The following is a 7,003-nucleotide window of genomic DNA, read 5'->3' as shown; positions in this document are numbered from 1 at the left end:
CTCCATTTTCCACTACATGCTTGTCTATGGTGAGCTTGTGCTAAGCTAAGTTAATTCTGAAGATTGTGTTTAGGAGTCCAAGCTAATTCTATCTTGGAACCTAATTCACTTGAGTGATAACTTTGCTTACACCCGCACTCACACATTGACGCTATGTTTCTCTTTCATCCACCATAGCTAGCACGATTCAATTCCTAACATTTGGTATTAGAGCCATGGTGTGCTAGCTAGGATTGTCATTATGCATTAGTGTGTATTGATTATTAGCATCTCCATTAGATCGATTAGCATTTCATAATTGTTGTCAGGACCCATTAACAATTTCATAGTTAAGTTGCATATCTCACTAATTAAGTACTAATCTAGCTATGTGTGGGCATGTCCTTGGCACACCCAAGAGGCCACTACCCTCCATGGCTAGGTAGACTTGATTAGGGAGAGGATTAGCATCCTTTGAATTGCATTTTAGATTGCCTTTTTTGCGTCAATTTTTGCATCATTTGCACCTTCAATTAATTTCTCCACTTTTGCAATTACCTAACAATATTGAGCTCATTTCAAAGTGCTCACTTCGAGCTTTCCATAGAACCTTCAATCTCTGCAATCCGAGCCCGAGAACTCCATTAAATCTATCTTCAATATTGCCTATTATTAGGTGTGTGTGTGTGTGTGTGTGTGTGTGTGTGTGTGTGTGTATGGAGCCTGCCGACTTGAGCTTAATACTCTCTTTTTTGGAGCTTTTCCACAAGCAAGCACATGGGCTTGTTGGCTAGCCCAAAATAGGATTGTCCATTCTTGGCATAGAGGTCCGAGGCTGGGCAAGCTGGGCGGATCCGAAAGTGCAATCCAAACGGCTTTTTGGAGCCTAGCGGGTCCGCTGGGGGATATTCACACGCATAATTTTTTTTTTTTGAAGCTCACTGCCTGGTGCTCTGCCCGCGCCTGCCCGGCAAGCTGCCCCGCTACCCAGTGTGCCCCCACTTGCACCTGGCCCTGCCCTCCGTGCCCACTGGCACTAGCAAGGGATTCCACGCCCAAGAAGCCAAGGTCGCCAAGCTCCCACAAGTGGGTGCTCCCACCCTGTGCACCGGCTCCAAGGAGCTCCCTAATAGGGGGCAGTCCCGCGAGGTTACTACCTCAAGACCTCAAAGCTCCCAAGCTCAAGGCCTTGTTCCCACTGTGTGGCCAGCCCTCTCAAGTCATTTTAACTCCTCAAACCTCAAAGATTTTAAAGCTTCTACACCGGACTTCAAAGGCGGTCATCAAACAAAGCACCTTCAAGCTTTTAAAAGGGAGCTCCACAGATATCCAAATCCAATTTCAAAGGCTCATTCCAGTCATCAAAGAAGAACTCAAAGGTGTATGTGAAGGGTGACTTCACCTCGAGTGAAGAGGTACTTCACATTTTATTAAGAAGACATTAAAATTTCAAATCTTGCAGCCAAGCACAATAACTTGCAAATAAATAATCATCTTTCTTTATTTGTGCGCCATGTAAAGAGGCAGACACTGGCTAGGAGAGTCTCCTAAGCTAAGACCCCTCTATTAGCACAAATGGGGGACAAGGGAATAGAGAAATTCAATGGGGAGGGATTTCACACTTGGCATGTAACGTTTAATGGCCTAAAAACTTGTGTGTAGAGGAAATTAGCATGAACATAGTGGGCATTTCATTAGAATAGATTCCTAATGAGAATTACAAGAGTGCTTGGGTGGAGAGAGCAACTAAAAGCATAACACCTAGTTAGATAGCATGAACAATACTTTCAAAAGAGAGAGAAATTAAGCTATTGACAACAGTTGAGGACCGAATTTACATGGAGCCAGTCCCACCTCCAAAAGGCTTTGTATTATGGTTTCTCCCATCAAGAGAAACATTGTAAAATACAATTCTTTGTGTTCCTTGAAGACTAGCTAGTGTAATGAAGATGAAAGCTTCATGCACTAAGCAAAACACTTATCAAACACAACATCAATTCTCCTCGGTCTCAAACCCAAGACCTCACACACCTTCGAAGATGGTGAGAGCTAGCAGGGTATGAGAGTAGATTGAGAGGAAGAAGGAGTAGTCTTACGAGAAAGATGTACATCTCCTCACATAATCACTCATATTAGCATAGCTTAGCTTATTAATTATCATGGTAGAGGAGATGAGCATGCATTGAAGCTTGGCTCTTGGTTGGATTTGCATCACAAAGCCAAGAGTTGTTGGTGTAGGCCTCCCTTCTCACAAGCTTGGAGTAGGTAGTAAGCTTTTCATTAAATCTTGAGAAGGAGAGAGAGTCTTCTTTACTTCACACATGAGATTGTGTGAGTGTGTGTGTGATAATGCCTTGCAAAAATCAGCCCCCTCTCTCTTGGTCGACCCCTCTTGCTATTTGCTCATGCTACCCTCTCATTGGACCACCCTAGGGCTAGCCAATGACAATTAAGCAGCATAAGTGATAGCCTTCTGACATGTGTCCCCCTTTCTCCTTTTGTGAGGGCTTTAAGGAATTTAATAATTCAACTAAACTCTCATTGGACCCCTTTGTCTCTTGGCCAATAGGAATCAGGCAAGCCATTGGGCTGCTGAATGCTCATTGGACCCCTTGGGAGACTGTCCAATAGTCTTCTAGAGGGCTTAATTCTCATTGGTTCTTTTATTAAGTGTTTTTGAATTAATTAAACTAGATTTACTCTAGCCTAATTCTCATTGGTCCACCTCCAAGGCCATCCAATAGGAATTGGGTACACCTTGTGGGCATCTAGGCTCGGGAGCTGACATGTGTCCCTCATTCCCTTTGTGTAACGGGAGCTTGTGTGTGTGTGTGTGTGTGTGTGTGTGTGTGTGTGTGTGTGTGTGTGTGTGACTTTCTCTCTCATCCCCTACAAGCAAGGCTCGCCCCCTTCTAAGTAGGGATTTGTAAAGACTTTTTTGACACACACAAAGCATCCAATTCCCCCATGGTTGACCTTTGGACACAACCTTTGAATTTTGGAACCTTAGCATTTTGGAAGTCTTAATGGGCTGAACCTTAGGGTCTTTTTAGCCCATTGTTGCACATGGATCTTTTGCAGATGGCCCCCCCTTTGGATCCCTATTTTCCTCCTTTGGATCCCCACTATGGCTGGTCTGCTAGCTTAACCAATATTCTAGCTTTTTCTACCCTGGCACTTCCCTATATTAAATGATCAGTTTAACATGAGAAAATCATTTAGGAGAATTTGATATTGATTATTATGACATTACCTCTCTCTTGAAATCATAGTCGTCCTCGACTATGGTGTAGAGAAGATAAAGCATATTCATGAGTCCTTTTCTTAGCGGGTAGAGGATCCCTATGTTACCCTACGACATCATTCCACAATGGATGACTAGTCCATTTGGTGCTTGAGAGCCTGAGGTTGCCGCAAGCATGTCTGCACATTAGTCCTATCAATATTCCATAGTAGAGTGACAAGGTCTACTTGGTGTTTGGGAGATGTCGTCTCCGCAAACTTGATCTAAGCATGCATACTACTTCATTTTTGTGCACAATAAAGAAAAAGAGAGTCTTATAAGACAAAAAATTTGTTCATTTTTAACATTTTGTACATTTTCTTACTCTTGGGAAGCATTGTAAGCACTGACAAGGTTTAGGTTATCCTTTCATTGTATGCCTTGCATCCATCTAGCATCTTCAAAAGGATAATTCTTAAACTTAATAAGATATCGTCGGATAGTCTTACCGCCTCTTAGTACCTTGTCTTCATGTCGGAGAATGGGCTCGGGCTGCAGCACCTCCTCTTGGTCCTCGATCTCCGGTGGGTCTTCAATAGTTGGTTCTTGAGGTGGCTCTTCTTTGTAAGGCTTTTATAGGCTCACATGGAAAGCATTGTGTATGAGCCAATGATTGGGAAAATTGAGTTGATAGGCCATCTCATTGATTGGCCTAAGAATTTGGAAGGGACCATAGTACCTTTTTGCTAGTTTAGCATAGTACTTTTGGTGTCCCGTAGGATTCTTGCCCGTGATGTGCCTTAATCGAGTCTTGGGAAATTTTAATAAGACCCAATCATTTTCTTTAAAGGCTTGGGCTCTTCTGTGCTTGTCAGCAGTAGCCTTTTGCCTTTGTTGTGAGATAGAGATAACATCTTTAATCTTTTGAAAAGATTCTTGTAGGTCCGGCTATACTCATCTGCAGCGAAGATTTTCCCATGTACCTTAAGTAGCAAGGGACTTTTTGATCTTCCCTCAATTACCTCGAAAGGTGCTTTTCCTGTGGAAGTATGTATAATGTTATTGTAAGCATACTCCACTAAGGGTAAGTACTTCTCCCATTGGGATCTTTGATCTACTTCCGTTACATAGGCTTTTAGTAGATCGAGAATTGTTAGGTTAGCTATTTCACTTTGGCCGTCCATTTGTGGATGATAGGCCGAAGAGAAGTTTATCCTTGTCCCTAAATCTCAAAGAGACCCTTCCAGAAATTACTGGTCATTCTAGGATCTCTATCTGACACTATTGACATTGGAAAGCCATGGTACTTGAAAATTTGTAAATGAAGAGGGTTGCCATTTGATGGGCTTTGATAGTCTTTTTGACAAGTATAAAATGAGCTTGTTGACTGAACCTGTCTACTATCGTCCATATTCCCGTATTCCCATGGATAGAATTAGGCAATCCAAAGATAAAATCCATGGATATGCTCTCCCACAGTGAATTAGGGATTGGCAAGGGTTGAAGCAATCTAAGTTGCTTCCCTCTATCAAATTTTGTCTGTTTGCATACCACACATGCTCTTGTATGTTCACTTTCATGGTAGGCCAATAGAAATATGTTTCAATTCCCTTTAAGGTAGACTGAATCCCTCTATGCCCCGCATAAGGTGGAGCATGAGATTCATATAGTACTTTCTCACGTAGTGAGTTAGTAATGCATAGTCTGTTGCCATAGATAAGATAACCATCTTGTAAAGTAAATGTTATTCTTTCTTCCCTAATGCAAGGGATGAAATCACATCTCTAAAATTGGGATCAATAGCATACTCATCTATCATTGAAGATAGATCATTGTGAGTTGCTATGGAAACCGCATTCACTCATGGCCGTCTTGAGAGTGCAGCAGCTACTTGATTATGCTTGCCAGCAATGTGAGCAATATGAAAATGAAATTGCAAAAGGAAATTTTCCCACCTCATTTGTTTGTCGGAGAGCTTGGTCTGTGTCATGAAGTACTTAAGACTTTGGTGATCCGTTCGCAGAATGAAAGGAGTCCCCAATAAATAGTGCTTCCATGAGTCTAAGGCATGTAGAACTGCAAGGAGTTCCTTTTCATATATGCATAGATCTTGCTCAACAGGGTCGAGACTTCGACTTTCATAGCCTATGGCGTGCCCTTCTTGGAGCAAAACAGCTCCAAGGCAATCACCAAAAGCATCACATTGGACCTCAAATGGTTTTGAGAGATCCGGTAGTGTAAGCACAGGTTGAGAGATAAGCTTTGCTTTAAGATTTTCGAAAGCATTTTTCTCCTTAGCAGACCATGTATACCTAACGCTTTTCTTTGTTAGGTCATGTAATGGTCCCGCAGTTTGTGAGAACTTTTCTATGAAGCGTCTATAGTATGCACACATACCTATAAAGCTTCTTATTTCATGAAGATTCTTTGGTTTAAGACATCCTTTTATTACCTCTAATTTTGATGGATGCATTTGGATGCCATCTTGAGAGATAATGTGACCTAAGTACTGAATCTCTTGCAAGAAAAATTCACTTTTCTTTCGATTAACATAAAGTTTATTCTCTCTTAAAACTTGAAATTTTACCTGGAGGTGATGCTTGTGTTCGTCTAATGAATTAGAGTAGATGATAATATCATCAAAGAACACTCCAATGAAGGTTCGATGAGGCCTGAATAGCTTCTCCATCAAGTGGTTGATTGTGGCTGGTGCATTGGTCAAGACAAAAGGCATGACAATGTATTCATAAAGACCAAATGTGGTGCGAAAATGTCTTGATCAACTATCCTTATTTGATGATAGCCACTTTTTAGGTCAATCCTACTGAAGTAGGTCGATCCTTGTAGCTTATCAAATAGGTCTTCTACCCGTGGAACGGGAAACCTATTCTTGATAGTGATCCTATTTAGTGCTCTGTAGTCGACACACATACGATATGTGCCGTCTTTCTTTTGCACTAATAGCACATGTGAGCAAAATGGAGATGATCTAGGCCTAACCATGCCCTTCTCAACTAACTCATGCACTTGCCGCATAATCTCCTCTTGTTGAGCTTGAGAAACTCTATAAGGAGGTTTGTTAGGCGGTGAACTTCCTGGAAGAAGTTTAATTGCATGGTCATGATTACCTCGTTTAGGAGGTAGCTCACAAGGGATGTCGTCAATAAAAACATCTTGAAACCCCTTGAGAAAATTGGATAACTCTAATTCCTTTTGGTTTCTTTTATTTTCTTTTGCTAAAGCACTAGGTTCATTTTGAGAATCTTTAACAAAAATCATGTACACGGAAATAGAGCTCTTTATTGACTTGTTGAAAGCTGGTGTATGTACAATGGGGATAGTGTTACCCATTTCCTTAGCATCTATATACATGTCTTTTTACCTGAACTTAAAGGAGATTCTCCTTTCAGGGAATTTAACATTGGTAGCCAGGCGATCAAACCATGGTGCCCCTAGGATTACATCCTCATGCTTGAGAGGAGAGATAAAGAAGTCCTCTTTGTCCACATAGCTTTGGACATGAAGCCTCAATTTCTCGATTAAGGGAGTGACTGAAGCTTCTTGCCCCTTGAAAGCACTGTCTGCGGGTAGGACATCTCCCATCTCGTAGGCTTGTATGCCTAGCTTGGTGGCCAACTCTATAGATATAAAATTGTGAGTAGAAACAGGGTCAAAGAGAATAAAAGCATCATGTTCTCTTACCTTTCCCCAAGCATGGCATAGAGGAGATCCTTTGTGGTGAGTTTGGTGAGTCTCCTCCTCTTGGATTTTAACCAAGGTAGCTCTAGGCCCGGGGGGTTC

This window comes from Adiantum capillus-veneris, chromosome 24 (assembly GCF_014529385.1).
Source record: "Adiantum capillus-veneris isolate H3 chromosome 24, ASM1452938v2, whole genome shotgun sequence".
NCBI lineage: Eukaryota > Viridiplantae > Streptophyta > Polypodiopsida > Polypodiales > Pteridaceae > Adiantum > Adiantum capillus-veneris.
The sequence above is the reverse complement of the archived record's forward strand: the minus strand, read 5'-3'. Positions refer to the sequence as shown.